Genomic DNA, 17,393 nt, shown 5'->3' on the forward strand with positions numbered 1-17,393 from the left:
GATACTGGAAGGGAGAAGATCCGCAAGTTCACATGGTTCCCTTGATCCCTGAACCAGAATTTCCCATACAGCTCTGCTTTGGGGCAAGAAGCGAGTCAGTACTATGGTTTTTTAAAAGAAACAAACAAATAGGTACAGGAAATGGAGATCACCACCACTACTACCAATGTCTATCACGTATTGAGTTCCAGGCACCATTCTAAATGATTTATATACATTTAGAACATCAATTACATATATTAACTACCTTATTTAATCTCCACCATAGTCTATAAAGTTGGTACCAATATTATCCCCATCTTACAGATGGGAAAACAGGAACAAAGCAATTAAGTAACTTTTACAAGACCACTGACAAAATGGCAGGGCTAGGATTCAAACTCAGGGAAACTGGCAGCAGAGCTCACTCTCCTATGCCACAGGAATGAAGCAGATCAAAATAAGTAGAAGCCTATATTTAAGGAAGTATGATCTACTTCATCAGCACCTGAATCCTGATCATGATAACTCTAATAGGTAATAGTTAATCCACAGTGAGAGTAAACACACCACATACACACCCCCCCCCCCCCCCAGATATTTCCTCTTCTGACTGAGATAATTACTTCAAGTCATTTGTGAACCAGGTCCAGATCCTAAAAAATCAGTGCTATCTTGGTCAATCCATGGTGCACAGGTCCCCGTCCCTCCTTGCCTCGTAAGGCTTTCCAGTATTGATTTCACCTAGCTGTGTTCAACCCTTCTATTATTTTTTCACCCCTTATATTTGCAGTTTGCCTAACTGCAGAGTTTTTCCATTTTTTTGATACTGGTACATAATTTAGTGGATTAGGTCAGTAGCCCCATATAGTCCAAGGATGGTATCTACTTTCTTCTTTTGTACCGATTTTCATGCCTGTAATACTATTCTGCTCAAAGCTCAATAGTTAAGAGGCTCAGAAAGTGAAATAACTTGCTCATGGTTACACAAGTAAGACTGACTGAAAATTATGACATGGCTACTGAATCATCTTCAGGAAGCTCCATGTTCTTCAGTCCCATCATCACAGATGCTCAGAGCAAAGGACAGAAAGGTGGGTACCACTAAACATCACTCTGCTCTCATGAAGTTAAGTTAGATACAAATTCTAGATCCCCAGACAAAATATCAGTTTCTGCTTATATCTCTCTTGAACTGTGAAATAAACCCTTGAACCTCATAGTGATGAGGTTATGTTTTTTATTTTCATTTTTCCTAGAAACGCCCCAATGAGAGCTGGTAAGCAGCATTTTCTGGCAATAATGCATTATATATAAAATCTTAAGCCCGGTTGAGGTAGGAGCCAAAAATTTAATAGTTTGAGGTGATATCTCTAAAATCAAATCACCAAAATTGTGGTAAATAAAAATTTCTATATAAAATATAATAAAACAATTCTTGCACTCCAAAGTTCTTCAAACTCCAATTAGTGCATTTCTGTATTTAAATCAACAAAATACTTATTTTAAATAAAAATATGGTACATGTTTTATTAAATAATCTAAAATATATGAACATTTTTAACTAGAAGGAAAAACATGTAATAGTATTAATATAAAGGGAACTGAACTGCTAGACAACTTCAGTGAAACATGTGCATGTATTTTCTTTCATATTTATTTATACTGTTGCTTGAGTATTTTAGCATAAAACACCTAATTACCATCATTTATTAGAGTATCAATTGTTTTAATAGTAAAAATATTTACTAAAAGCATCATCAAAACAGTAGCATTTTCATTAATAGTTTACAGGAAAACGTGTGTGTGTGTGTGTGTGTGTGTGTGTGTGAGATGGAGTTTTGCTCTTGTCGCCCAGGCTGGAGCGCAATGGTGCAATCTTCGCTAACTGCAACCTCCACCTCCTGGGTTCAAGTGATTCTCCTGCCTCAGCCTGGGCCTCCCGAGTAGCTGAGATTACAGGCACGTGCTACCACGCCCGGTTTTTGTATTTTTAGCAGACACAGGGTTTCACCACGTTGGCCAGGCTGGTCTCGAACTCCTGACCTCAGGTGATCCACCCGCCTGGGCCTCCCAAAGCGTTGGGATTTCAGGCATGAGCCACTGCACCCGGCCAGGAAACTCTTTTGATAATGAAGTCATAATCATTCAGCAGCATACAAATAGATACTGTGTCAATTTGGATTTTATTTTTAATCTCATCCCTCTTATTTAAAATATTTTAAGTGAATCAAAACATTATAAAACTCTCAACAAATTAGGTATTGATGGGACATATCTCAAAATAATAAGAGCTATCTATGACAAACCCACAGCCAATATCGTACTGAATGGGCAAAAACTGGAAGCATTCCCTTTGAAAACCGGCACAAGGCAGGGATGCCCTCTCTCACCACTCCTATTCAACATAGTGTTGGAAGTTCTGGCCAGGGCAATTAGGCAGGAGAAGGAAATAAAGGGTATTCAATTAGGAAAAGAGGAAGTCAAATTGTCCCTGTTTGCAGACGACATGATTGTATATCTAGAAAACCCCATTGTCTCAGCCCAAAATCTCCTTAAGCTGATAAGCAACTTCAGCAAAGTCTCAGGATACAAGATCAATGTACAAAAATCACAAGCATTCTTATACACCAATAACAGACAAACAGAGAGCCAAATCATGAGTGAACTCCCATTCACAATTGCTTCAAAGAGAATAAAATACCTAGGAATCCAACTTACAAGGGACGTGAAGGACCTCTTCAAGGAGAACTACAAACCACTGCTCAATGAAATAAAAGAGGACACAAACAAATGGAAGAACATTCCATGCTCATGGGTAGGAAGAATCAATATTGTGAAAATGGCCATACTGCCCAAGGTAATTTACAGAGTCAATGCTATCCCCATCAAGCTACCAATGACTTTCCTCACAGAATTGGAAAAAACTACTTTAAAGTTCATATGGAACCCAAAAAGAGCCCGCATTGCCAAGTCAATCCTAAGCCAAAAGAACAAAGCTGGAGGCATCACACTACCTGACTTCAAACTATACTACAAGGCTACAGTAACCAAAACAGCATGGTACTGGTACCAAAACAGAGATATAGATCAATGGAACAGAACAGAGCCCTCAGAAATAATGCCGCATATCTACAACTATCTGATCTTTGACAAACCTGACAAAAACAAGAAATGGGGAAAGGATTCCCTATTTAATAAATGGTGCTGGGAAAACTGGCTAGCCATATGGAGAAAGCTGAAACTGGATCCCTTCCTTACACCTTATACAAAAATCAATTCAAGATGGATTAAAGACTTAAACGTTAGACCTAAAACCATAAAAACCCTAGAAGAAAACCTAGGCATTACCATTCAGGACATAGGCATGGACAAGGACTTCATGTCTAAAACACCAAAAGCAATGGCAACAAAAGCCAAAATTGACAAATGGGATCTAATTAAACTAAAGAGCTTCTGCACAGCAAAAGAAACTACCATCAGAGTGAACAGGCAACCTACAGAATGGGAGAAAATTTTCGCAACCTACTCATCTGACAAAGGGCTAATATCCAGAATCTACAATGAACTCCAACAAATTTACAAGAAAAAAACAAACAACCCCATCAAAAAGCGGGCGAAGGACATGAACAGAGACTTCTCAAAAGATGACATTTATGCAGCCAAAAAACACATGAAAAAATGCTCACCATCACTGGCCATCAGAGAAATGCAAATCAAAACCACAATGAGATACCATCTCACACCAGTTAGAATGGCAATCATTAAAAAGTCAGGAAACAACAGGTGCTGGAGAGGATGTGGAGAAATAGAAACACTTTTACACTGTTGGTGGGACTGTAAACTAGTTCAACCATTGTGGAAGTCAGTGTGGCGATTCCTCAGGGATCTAGAACTAGAAATTCCATTTGACCCAGCCATCCCATTACTGGGTATATACCCAAAGGACTATAAATCATGCTGCTATAAAGACACATGCACACGTATGTTTATCGCGGCATTATTCACAATAGCAAAGACTTGGAACCAACCCAAATGTCCAACAATGATAGACTGGATTAAGAAAATGTGGCACATATACACCATGGAATACTATGCAGCCATAAAAAATGATGAGTTCATGTCCTTTGTAGGGACATGGATGAAATTGGAAATCATCATTCTCAGTAAACTATCGCAAGAACAGAAAACCAAACACCGCATATTCTCACTCATAGGTGAGAATTGAACAATGAGAACACATGGACACAGGAAGGGGAACATCACACTCTGGGGACTGTTGTGGGGTGGGGGGAGGGGGGAGGGATAGCATTGGGAGATATACCTAATGCTAGATGACGAGTTAGTGGGTGCAGCGCACCAGCATGGCACATGTATACATATGTAACTAACCTGCACATTGCGCACATGTACCCTAAAACCTAATATATAATAATAATAAATTAATTAATTAATTAATTAAAAAAACATTATAAAACACTCTTAGATGTGTTGTAAGAATGTTTCAATTATTATTTTTCCAAAAAAATCTAAAATCCATTGCCGAACAAATTAATTAAATAGATCAAATTTTAAGCTTAACTCAGGACTCATTTTAATCTACTCAAATAGCTTTAATTTCTGTCCTAAGCTGTAACAATATTATCTTCATGAGATTTTATTTTAAGCTCATTACTTTCAGTAAAGATTTAAGGGTGAATGCATTTTTAGCAAACAACCTACTTTACTTACATGGAGAAATAATTTAGAAGTCAGAGCTTTGAACAAAGAAATTCTAATTTTTCTTTCTAGTTTCATTACTAACTCACCTCATAATTTGGAGAAGCCAAGTGATCATTCTGGAACTCAGTTTATCCTCATAAAACAACAAAAGAACATTGAACTGCCTCCTTCTGCAGAGTAAGGGGAGGCAGGGGAATGAAACAGGAGCGGAAGACGTGATCAAAATCAGTATTAACCACTACATAAAAGAATATGTAATATGCAGTATTGCAATACTGTAATACAGTATTGCAATTTTTATTGCATGAACTATGCAGTAAAAACACATCGTGATAATTTCAGAGCAAGGCAATTATGCTTTAGTATTGCCCAAATAAACAGAAGGAAATTCTGAAGATTAAGAGAACTTCCCAATAAAGAAGTATAAAGTTCCCACAGCCCAAGTTAAGTGGTTTGTCTTTGTTTCCTCTGTTTTTTTTTTTTTTTTCCACTTTTTCAGAGAGGGTCTTGCTCTGTTGCCCAAGCTGGAGTGCAGTAGCACAATCATAACTCACTGCAACCTCCAACTCCTGGGTTCAAAGTGATCCTCCCACCTCAGCCTCATGAGTGGCTGGGACTACAGGCATGCACCACCATGACTGGCTAATTTCTTTTTTATTTTTTGTAGAGATGAGATCTTGCTATGTTGCCCAGACTGGTCTCCAACTCTTAGCCTCAAATAGTCCTCCCATTTTGGTCTCTTTGTGCTGGGATTACAGATGTCAGCCACTGTGCCCAGCCTGGCTTGTCTTTTTAAATTAATATCAAACTGTTAATCATTTGAGGCAACCATTGTCTACCAAGATTGACATGTGTTGTCCTTATTTCTAAATCTGAGGTTGGCCATCCAAAGGAGAAGAGCTTCCTTCAGCTAGGAGGCCATTTTCCGGGAGGGCTTCCCAATCTCACCCACGCTGGGATGAATGTGGTGTTCTTTCTCAGAGCTCCCTGAGCAACCTGCACAGCCTTTTCTCATAAAATTGTCCTCCAATGCAGCTACTATTGTGATTATTACTTTACTAGTCTGTATCTTAATCCAGATTGGAATTTCTTGAAAGCAGAGGCTGGGTTGTCTTCACCCATGTATCTACAGGAAAATATAGAAAGCCTCAAAATAATGTTTGGCTGAATTAATGAATTATATAAAAAAGAGTCACTTTTTGGAAATAACAGACCAGCAAGTGGGTTATAATGGCCAATTTAAAATGTATACACTAATGATATACTATTTCAAATGTCTACACTAATAATGAAAACAATCCTCTCATTTAAATTTAAAGGTTTGATTTCTAAAATGTAATTTTACAAATGAAAGATAGCAAGAATCACTCAAAGATAGCAAGACTCACAGGATTCCTCTAGCTAAAATTTAATAATCTGTGGACAATAGCAAAAACATTTATGTTTTTTAATTATACGAGTTAACTGAAGAAAAACTGGAAAATTCAAAAAGCTATAAAGAAGAAAATAAAAGTAAACCATAATCCTACTATCCAGAGAAAACTCCTGCTAACATTTTGGTATATTTCGTTCCAGTGTTTTCTTTACATGTAAAATTTTTAAACAAAATGGGGATCCTGCTGTTTAGTATACCACTCCTTTCCTGCAACACTGATATAATCAAGAGCAGTTCCCTGTGTGATTATATATTCTTCAAAACATTAATTTTAATAGCCACATTGTATCCCAGTGTATGAATCTGTCATAATTTAATCACTCTTCTGTTGTTTGACATTTGGAAAGCATAAGTTTCCATCACCATATGCATGTGGAAAAGAAAAACCACTATCCACTATTAAAATACAAATGTTCCCATGGGAGAATTTCAAAACATCTTTAGATAAAGAGAAGAGACATCTTCATGAAATACTGGAAAGAGCCCTAAGGGAATACCTTCATGCCAGTCTCAAGCTGTAAATAGGGGGCCTTCTGGGCTGTGGCTTTCTTTTTTTTCTTTTTTTTTTTTTTTGAGACAGAGTTTCACTCTTATTGCCCAGGTCGGAGTGCAATGGCATGATCTTGACTCACCGCAACCTCCACCTCCCGGGTTCAAGTGATGCTCCAGCCTCAGCTTCCCGAGTAGCTGGGATTACAGGCATGCGCCACTACGCCCAGCTAATTTTGTATTTTTTAGTAGAGACAGAGTTTGTCCACGTTGGTCAGCCTGATCTCGAACTCCCGACCTCAGGTGATCCACCTGCCTCGGCCTCCCAAATTGTTGAGATTACAGGCATGAGCCACCATGTCCGGCCAGCTGTGGCTTTCTTGACAGCAGAATGGAGAAAGAACATGGCCTTGCCTACCTTACAGATCTACATGAAAGTCTTTTGGAGGCCCCCCTCTGCCAATAACATGTGAATGAAAGCTATTTATTACTATTGTTAGGCTTATCAAGAGCAAGACAATGGCAGAGGAAGTTGGCACTGCAGAGGTGGCCATCATCTTCTACTGTTAAGTGTGTAAATGAGTTTCAAACCTCCAGTGTATGTCCGTGAGAGTAAAGCCCACATCATTACAATGAGAAACAAGCAGCGGTGCAGCTTGAATATTTGGTATGAGTTTGGGTGAAGACCCTATTAGGAGGAAACGATATTTGTAAGGCAAAAGAAATTAACTAAAACAAAAAACAAACAACCTTTTCCCCCCAGAAAACATCACTATCAACAAGATGACAGTTTATTTAAATGTTACAAAGTTAATGGCAATGAAGACATAGACAATTGCATTTGACTCATTTTAATGAAGAAGGAAGCCTGGAGAAAGGAGGGTTTGCGACCATTTCATTTTTTCGCAAACATGTGAAAATAATTTTCATCCAAGATTTTCAAATAACATGATAGCACTTTTTAAACATTAAAAGACCTAAAGTAAAGACAATATGTTTCCTACCTTAAAGACTAGCCACCTGAAACATAAAGATATCTGTTCAACATCTGTTACACAGAAGTAGCCATTTAATAAATGTTGTATGAATAAGTGAAAAAATTTCTTTTCCCTCAATAAATCTGGATGTTAGAGACATTACTGGCTTTCTACACTAGGAATTAATCTTTCCAAAACTCTCTAATTTCTTTCCTGACAAATGTTTATACATATGATTAAACCCGGAGGAAGAGACCTTTAGAAGACATCTGATTCTGCTGGATATCATTATTGTCACAGAGTTATCAATGTGCATGAGATTCACATTTCTGAATTGCAGAATTCTAAAAAAATTCACTTTTCTAGGAATTGGGTATAACTCATGAGAGCGGGGAACCATGCATTTGCCCATAGGAATTCTGGTCTAGAAAGCCTTTAAACATAAAAGGAGAGGGAAGTTAACCACAAATAAGTCCATGAGAACAACCTGGGAGCCACAGAAAGCTGGTAAACATTCATGGAGATGCTTATACTAGTTTTACCATCAAGTGAAATCAGTCAGTAGTGTGATGTGTGACCAGAAGGGCTTGGATGGTGATAATCTCATCTAGAGTCTTGGCAACCTGGAGAGATCATGGCCAATTCTGGGTACTGTCCACTACAGAAACACTGAAAGTCTTCCAAGGAAACTATTCAGTCAAGTTACGTTATCTAAGAGACAGATGCACGGTAAGAAAAAGCATATGAAGCATAGAAAATAAGTTTTGAGTTAAAGCTTGGTTGCCTTCAAAGTCTGAAAGAGCAAATACAATTTTTGTATACAAAAACAGAAGTCAAACCAGAGAGAAAGAGTTTAATTTCATATAAGGAGCCACGGATCTTTTAACAATTTGGGTTAGAATAGCATGTCCTGCCTTATGTCTTAGTGAACTCCTTGTAGTGGTGATATCCAATAAGTACGTTTCATTGAGCAGGTGCCACTCATTTAGCAGGATGTCAAACAGGGAATCCAAGGAACAGGGTGATGATTGCCTGACATTTCCTTTAAGGATTCTCCTCAATTTGAGATTTTTATCTTACCATGATTGGAAAAAAATACATAAGAAAAGAGACATCTATTTATCTCTGGGATTAAACATACTCAAGAAAGGGGAACATATAACTTTTAACAAAGCTTTCCCCAGAGTTTAAATCTTAAATTTGGATGCTCATAAATAAACTGTCTATATTTTTTCTCTTCCAGGTGACTCAAACTAAAAAGCAGGAATTTTTCAATAGAAAGTAATGATCCATAAAAAGATGAAAATAAGCAAGACATACAAAAAGCAACTTAAGTTTAAATTTGTTTTTTCTTAGACAAAAAGAATGTTAAAAATTCACCTCATTTGCTTCTAAAATTAAGAACAGAAATATAAAACTTTTGCAATAAGGGCAACAAATAAAAACATATGCCTTGATTTCATGCTATGGCCAGCTAAGGAGGATAAATAAGGAAATAGAATAAATGGAAATGATTAATGAATAATTCATCCTGACTTCAAGTTCAGTTTTGATTGAAAAACAAGTAAATGAATTATGGGAGATTTGTTAGTTTGGAAGAACTTAACTATAACAATGTCAGCTTAAATATTAATGACAAAAACTGGGAATACAATGCGGCATTAATAAGTAATAGAAAATAAATGCCTATATTTTTCAATTGAATATAAGGTTAAATGAGCCCAGTTCAGAATTTTAAAGAATATGAACCTAAAGTTTTGCAGTGTTTAAAATCCCTTCAGCTCTAAAACCAAATGATTATTTGATGATATCTGGGACAAAATGAGCTCATTAGAAGAAAATATTTAGATGAATAATAAGAATAATAAATTTACAATTAAATTTTATCATCAGCATTCATTTTTGGTCTGGCCTTTGAAGTGGGATCTTTTTGATTTGCCCTTTTGGTGTTTTAATATCTAGATCCTCCTAGGGATAAGACAGGCCTTTTGCTCATTTTTGTCCATCTTACAGGGAGATTGAAGTATAATATTAGTAACAATAAACCAAGCCAGCCATCCTGAGATACAAAGGAGAGACATGATATTCTTAGGCTATGCTCCATAGAAACCCATTAGAGCTCTTTCTGAAATATAATGGAACCTATTTAATTCAGCTGCAGAATTTCACACCTGCTGAGCTATGTGAACCTCATGCTATTCTTGATATCATTTGGGATCAGTCTTGAAAGTATCAGGAACATGCAGTTTCCAACTCATAGTTTTCAAAGGAAATCATCCACATTCCTCATTTATGGCTCTCTTCAGGACCCCTTCTGGAGCCACTGTTCCACCTTAAGCTCCCAATGGGCAATAATTCAATTAATTCAATTCTCTGTGGAAGCAGCAGCTTATGAATTTTTATGAAGTGTTAAAAAAAAAAAAGCAAGTTGTTTCCATCATGTCCTTTTGCACTAGATGTGTACACCTGTAGGATTTTAATGCCCATGGTCTCACAAGATTTGCAGATCCTGTATATTCTTTCAAAAAACATAATAAAAAGGGAAGGAAGACCCTCAAATTTACCGAAGGTCAGATAGGACAAGCAAATAGGGCATTTGTATTCCATTCCCACAAACCTAATATCATCATCAAGAAAATGTATTTCAAACAGGTTTGCTGCAAAAGAACAGAGTCAGAGGAAACACCATCTTTTATGAGGGGTATGAGGGTGAGAAAGTTGTTCTTAAAGACAGGAAAACCTGTGTCTACAAAGAATGAGCTACAGTGAATTATAGATTTGTTAAACAAAACAAGCAATATTGGAGCACTCACACAAAGCAAAAGAGTTTTGGATATTGTATTAGTCAAGGTCTCACAGGAAACAGACAGCATGTTCAAATTGGATAATTTGAAAAGAGTATAACAAAGGGACTATTTACAGGCATGGGCAGGGTACAGGAAAACCATAACAGATAGTACAAAACCCTGGTCTAGCACTCTCCCTAGATTTGAAGAGTTGAGAGGAGGGGAGGGGTTTCCAGAACCTGGAGATATTCTGGAGAGAACAGAGGGCTGTGTGGAGATGGCCCCCTGACACATCTTTCACTGCAGGATGTGGTCAATCTACAGTAGTGCTACAAAGAGAGTGCCAGAAAAATAAACATCCCCAACTTGTTATCTTTCTCTGATCTCCTGCTGGTACCTCCCATTGGTCAAACCTAACTGGAAACCAGAGGGCCAGGGGGCCATGGAGGTGGAACACAGAGGTCAGGCTCTGGGGCACAGGGCACAGTGCAGAGGGATAAGGGTGGAGAGAGGCTCTCTGGGATCAAGTAAAGATAACAAGCACACCCTTCATAAATGGGTAGTAGTCTAGAAATTTTATCGGTTAATTTCAATAGCACTTTAAATTTTGAAAACGTACAGCTGAGTCATTTGTAAATCGATGGCTCAAACCAGGGCTTATGTAATACAATTGAAGATTCATCATCTCTGACTGCATTTTTCTTAGAAACAAAAAAGTGAACAGGGAATGAGTGGCTCTGTATATAGTAGAGAATGCCTGCACCACTGGGGAAGATGTGTTCAGATGCCCCACCTGGAGACAGAAGACCATCCTCTCATGATTGCCTAGAAGAAGCTTAAAGAAAGCCCAAAGCCTCTGGAAGAGTGAAGCAATGTTATGCAAAATAACTTTTCACAGGAGGGCAACACTTCAAAAGTGGGCAGCAAAGCACAAGAACGTTGCTATGGTAGCCAAAGTAAGATTTATCCTGTCATCTTTCACCTTTGGCTTTCAGATGGGTCATGGAGTGCTGGAGAGAAACAGAGTGAAAAGGAAAGAAAGCAGGGAATGAGAGATATTGCAGCTTTGAGAAAAATCCAGCCAAGAAGGGTCTGAGTTATTCAGAAAAGAAAAGATGGACTAGAAGGCTGCCTAGGGAGTGGAGAGCTGGACAGGACTCACTAGAAGTCCAAGGAGGCAGGTCACACTCCCTTCCACAACATTAGCAGGTAATGAAGAGCTTGGAAGTCCTTTCAACACAAGGAGGAAAGGCAGGGGGAAGAAAAATCCCTATCTCAGTACCTAGCAGACAGTATGCTATTTTTTCCCACAATACAGCTAAATATTCATGTTATTTCCACATTAAAAATCTTCCATAATTCCACAGGACCTATCAAATTAAATAAAAAACTCTTCAGCCCAGCAAACCAGGACAGCCACAAGATGACAGACTTCCTATCTAGACTTATCAACTACCTCATCAACGCTGAAAAAAATCACAAGTCTCAGCATCAAGTTCCAGCTCAGTCCATAACAATAGCAGCAGGAGCAGCGACAATCATTGAGTGCTTACTTTGTTTTAAGGGCTTTACCTGTAACAAACTTATAAATATTAAATAGCTGTGTAGCTTTGACCAATTTCCTCAAGCTTTCCTTAAGGTTTTCTCCTGCTATGCCCCATTCCCACCTATCAACATTCCACTCATCTTCAAAGTCACGTCTGGGGTCACTGCCTTCATACCCCGCTCTGAGCCCAGCCTGCACTAAATGAGATTCCCCAGTTACTGACTGCTATTGTCTTGCACTTGCACCTCTCGGGACACTTACTTTGTTTTGCCTCACTTTGCACTTACTTATTTCTTATCTTCCACCCAATGTTGGGCACAGGAGCTGTGTCTTACCTACCTGCATAACTCTTGTAGCTACTAAACAGGACCTTGCACTTGGAAGGTAACTTCTGACATTTCTTGAATTGAACGGAATTAAAAGAGCTCTGAATTTGACTTTCAGCTCTCCAGCTTACTGGCTGTGTGACCTTGGACAAATCACTTAATCTCTGTGTTGTTTCCTTATCTGTAAAGATGACAGGAGTATATGCCTTTTATAGTGTTGTTTTGAAGATTTGATAGCTAATGCACATAAGGCACTTAGAACAGACTGGGACACACCATGAGTGTTCAGTAAGTGTTAACTATTATAAGTGTTAACCATCTTAAGTTCTCAACAGAGCAACCTTCTGTCTCATATGACACAGGAGCTCCTCCTCTCTTTCCTAGAGTTATGGGTCTTTTTGCATGTACAGAAGGAGTACAATGGTTAAGTGTGAATTTTGAAGTTGGTCTTGAATTTTGGCACTGCCACTTTCTAGCTGTGTGACCTTGGACATGTTACTGAACATCTCTGGGCACCATATGCAATGTGGGAACCACAGTAGTACCTACTTCACTGGGCTCTTCCTTGGATTAAATGTTACACATCTTACCATTCTTCTCCCTCTCACTTACTCCAAAATCCCAAAATTTCTGGTGGGTGCTATGTTTTTCAGCTCTTCTGGAAGAGATTGTACCTCCACAGTGAAACAATGCAAGAACACTGAAGTCAGACAGACTCAGACTGAAATCCTAGCTCCTCAGCATTTGTGATTATCAATTAGGAGAAGATGGACTGACAGTAGTGGCTGGCCCTGGAGTCTGAATCCTCTTTCTACAACAATTTTACTTTGTGATTTTATGCAAGTTAGCTCTGCTTACTAGGCCTCAGTTTCCACAGCTATAAATTGGGACTACTGAGAGGTCCAATTGAGATAATCCTAGTAAAGAATTTAGCCCAGGGCCCAGCAGCTATAATCACTCATGAAATATTAGCATTTGCTATAATTGCTTAATCTAACTGCCAATTATACCTTTACTTAATCTGTTCTCCCTTGATTGTTTTACTTTCCAAGAAAGGCAACGTTGGTGTTAGGCCCAGAGTTTGACTTGAGTTTATGATAAGAATATGGACCACTGTTCTAAACCTTTTAGTTTTATCAGGTCATCTTCAACCAAAAGGGGACCTGAAGTATTTAGCTTCCTAATACAAATTCCCTGCTTCAATCTTATAGTCTTACTTACCCTTCTCTTTTCTTTAATCACCATTTTCCAAATTAGATGAAAACCCTGTCAGGGCTTACCAGAGGCTCCAGGGTACTTCACAGTGAGGTCCAACCCCACCACAGCCGCGCCAATGCCAGCAAAGCAGCCACCATCCTGGGAGGGCTGCCCAGCTTCTCCTTTCTGTCCTCCCGTCTGCACGTGTTGTTATTTACAACATTTGGCAAAGCAAACCCATTTATTGACGTTTTACATCTCCTTCCATATGTTGAGCATACTTGCTTCTTTCTATAATGCTGGCTCCCAGCATGGCTCTTGATATGCTGTGCTGACGAGACAAATGGAATGTAACACCCTCAGACTCCCTCTCTCCTCTCTCTTCTCTCTCCCCTCTTCTCTCTCTCTCTCTCTCCACTAGATGTTCCAGAGCCTTGCTCACCTTTAATCAGCACTTTCTCAACTTGAGTGACTTCCTGAGTCTCACAGATTCTCATTGTCTCCAGCTGTGTTAAATCCGGAAGGCTGAGTGTTTTCATTCTCTCCTCCTTAACTTTCCTTGTTAGCACAATTTGCTCTTGATCTGAAAGTAAGTCACTGCCCCCAGCTGCTTCAGGTCACTTTTAAAACCCTTCCCTTCTTTTTATATCCATTTGTTGAAGACAGTTTCTATCACACCTCTCTTTCTCTCTCAAATCTACAATTGTAATACCCTCAGGTTCCTACAGAAGCCAGGGCTGATTGGACTTCTGCATTGCCACCTCCCATCTAGATGGAGCTGTCTGCCCTTGGCCTATTCAACCAAGGGCCACAACTGAGACACTGACACAGGGCTGGGCAGTTGTGGAAATAACTTCCAGTTTCTCTCACTATTGTCAGAGAGTCACAATTCAAGATGATCTGTAATTAATCTCCCACTTCTAGTGCCATGTGTTGTTTACAAGAAACAGCTGACCCAGATTCTAGCCTAGAAAAAAAAAAACTGAAACCTTTATAAAGTCCTTTCTGGCCTGCTGCAATTGGGACCAGTTCACCACATCCCTCACCCCCTCCAGCAGCTGATCAGGGGCTAGGGCTTGTGGAGGATGGAACCAGTCTTGGTAGTAAGGATAGTAAGATTTCTGGGGAAAACCTACAAAGCATTCGGGGGAAGAAATTGAGGCAGTAGAGGAAACAAGTAGGAACAGCTAGGTGATTTAGTTGATAATCCACCTTTTGAGAACTGGTAACTTAACTGTCCTGGCCTCCACACTGCTTTACAACAAAGACCATGCTAGAAACGAAGTGGGAAGAGGATGTATACCATCCTTCTACTTGTCCAAAAGAGCTGGTGGAATGCTTGTGCTATGTTATGAGTGTGTCCCCTCCTAAATTTAGGTGTTGAAACTTAATGGCGAATGTGATGGTATTTAGAGGTGGGGCCTTTAAGAAGTAATTAGGTCATAAGGGCTTCTCCCCTCGTGAATGGGATTAAGGTACTTACAAAAGAGGTTTCATGTAGCATTCAGCTAGCTTGCCCTTTGGCCATGTGAGGACACAGCATTCCTCCCTTGTGGAGGATACAGCAATAAGGCACCATCTTGGAAGCAGAGAGCCACCCTCACCAGACGACCAAACCTCGATCTTGGTCTTCCTTGATCTTGGACACCTTGATCTTAGACTTCCCAGCCTTCAGAACTGTGAGAAAATTAATTTCTCTTCTTTTTAAATTGCCTCAGATATTTTTAAAATTATCTCAGGTATTTTGTTATAGCAGCACAAAATGAACTAAAACAACTTTAATGAACTGAAACCAACATAATAGACACCATGATAGTCAAGACAATGTCTTCAATAGCACAGCCTACAGACTCCTGAGAAATACAACTAGAACATTATGAGGGGCCCATCTGGCATTCCAACAAGACCAATGGAAGCTATTTATATTAGAGGAGAGAACTAGGACCCCCTTTACCTTCCTACTCTTCTAACCAATCCTAGCACCATCCCATATGTATAAAACTGGATAAACAGCCAACAACATTGAAGTGCCTTATTAAGATGTCAGAGATCAGCATTCACCACTGGATTTATAAAACCTAGTTCAGTACCAGGAATGGGGTGATATTAAAGATGAGAAACATTATATTAGGCTTGCTTGTCTTTTTGAGGAACTATTGCTATTTGTCTCTTTATATAGTTACTTAATAGCTCTACCTTTCAGATGTCAGTGACACATACAAAAATGTTCACTAAATAAATCAAGCCAGTTTTCTATGTACCCTCTCTCTACCAGTTCACTTAGTTTTCTCATTTTTTATATTTCTTAAAACTGGTTTTATTATTATCCTTCTTCCAAACAGAACTATTGTTTTTTCACTTACAATGTACAATTACTTCAAATACTAAATATGAAACACTTAAAAATGTAATAAGGGCATGAGTCTTAAAAAGAAAGCAAGTTTAACTGACCACATAAACATGGTTTGCCCATGGCTTAGATGTGGCAAGGATGAAATCTGTTTTCATTGTGCATGGCTCAGTCTTTATTCATTTCTTCTTCTGGTGAATTCACCTCTCCTCATTCACCTCATTCACCACTCCACCAGAAGGCACAGATACCCTTCAGAGTATTTCTATCCACCTATCAAAACCTGTGGAGTGTGGCTGCGGTATAGAGTATTTGCTATTTTATACACTTTAGGTAGGGGTGGTGAGGAATATGTCTCTGATCAATAAGGAAGAAGGTGAGGCTGGTAAGAAAGAGAGAGTGTACAAAGCAGATGGCCCGGACCTGTGGACCCTTACAGGCCTTGGAGAGGACTTTTTGATTTTACCCTGAGATGGGAAGCCACTGGAAGAGTCTGAACAGAGGAGTTTCAGGAACTGACTTACGTTTTAAAATAATTTATCTGGCTGTTATCTGGAGAATAGACCAATGGAACAAGGCCAGAAGTAGGAACCTACTAAGAAACAATTGCAGTAATCTAGGTAGCAGATGATGGTGATATAAAGAGGTGGCAGTAGAAACAGAATCAGTAGGAACTTGAGTCTGGGTGTTTTTAATGTACACATGGTATTTGCTGATGGATCGGATATGAGGTAGGAGAAGATGGAAGAGTAATACCAAGATTTTGGCCTGAGGACCTAGAAGCACAAAACTGCCATTTACTAAGGTGCAGTAGGCTGTGGCAGGAGCAAGTTCAGAGGGATGAAATCAGAAGTCTAGTTTAGGACACGCCATGAAGAGTGCTATTATTCATCTAAGTAATGAGCAGTTGGTGCCATGAGTTCAGAGTTCAGGGGAAAGGGGAATAAAATAGATGACACTTATAGCCATGGGTCTGTATGAGCGAGTTTAGTGAGAGAAGAGGTCTAAGGCCTGAGCCCTGAAACACACCACAATTTTAGAGGAATAATAATGGTACCATTGCAAGGGGGTGTGTTATAGGGATTCAATTAGATAATACATGTAAAGCACTTAAAATAGTATAGGAACCTTCTTCAACAGTCAACAACCAGGTGCGTGTGTGCACACACACACACACTCACACAGTCCCCCTTACCTCTTACCACCTGCTAGACCCTACCTCCCCTAGAGCACCTATCCCAGGACTCAGCGACCTGCACCTGGTGGAATTCTTCCTCGCATTGTTCTGTAAGGAAGTGGGTGGGGAACAGGAAACCTTGTTCTCACTGTAAAGGCTACAAAGGGAAAAATAATCTTGCTTGTATTCCAACCTGGAATTCTGAATATTTTCCCACCACAACATAGCTTTTAAGATCTCTCAAATCAACACTCCTGTACTTTACATCAAGTTCATCATGCATATAACAGGCTTTTGGGCTAGCCTGGGGATCTGGTCATAATTCACAATGCTTCCTAGGAAAATATATCCCAAATTCCAAACAATGTAATGGAAACCCATATTCAAAAGGCTACAGATTGTCTCCTGA

At 39.1% G+C, this 17,393-nt stretch overlaps 1 protein-coding gene across 6 annotated transcripts in view; it reads right to left on the minus strand.

Annotated features, from left to right (window-relative positions):
- The window catches only part of RCAN2 (regulator of calcineurin 2), a 277,059-nt gene that overhangs the window by 239,613 nt on the left and 20,053 nt on the right, over window positions 1–17,393 (minus strand). Inside the window, exons 1-2 of one of the 6 annotated variants that reach the window (XM_063724605.1) lie at window positions 14,941–15,129; window positions 13,541–13,788 (exon numbers count right to left, since the gene is read on the minus strand). The exons of the other annotated variants lie outside the window; for them this stretch is intronic. The gene's annotated coding sequence lies outside the window, so the exon portion shown is untranslated. Of the gene's footprint in view, window positions 1–13,540; window positions 13,789–14,940; window positions 15,130–17,393 lie in introns of those variants that run through there. 6 annotated transcript variants of the gene reach the window in all.

This window comes from Pongo abelii, chromosome 5, assembly GCF_028885655.2.
Source record: "Pongo abelii isolate AG06213 chromosome 5, NHGRI_mPonAbe1-v2.0_pri, whole genome shotgun sequence".
Classification (NCBI taxonomy): Eukaryota; Metazoa; Chordata; class Mammalia; order Primates; family Hominidae; genus Pongo; species Pongo abelii.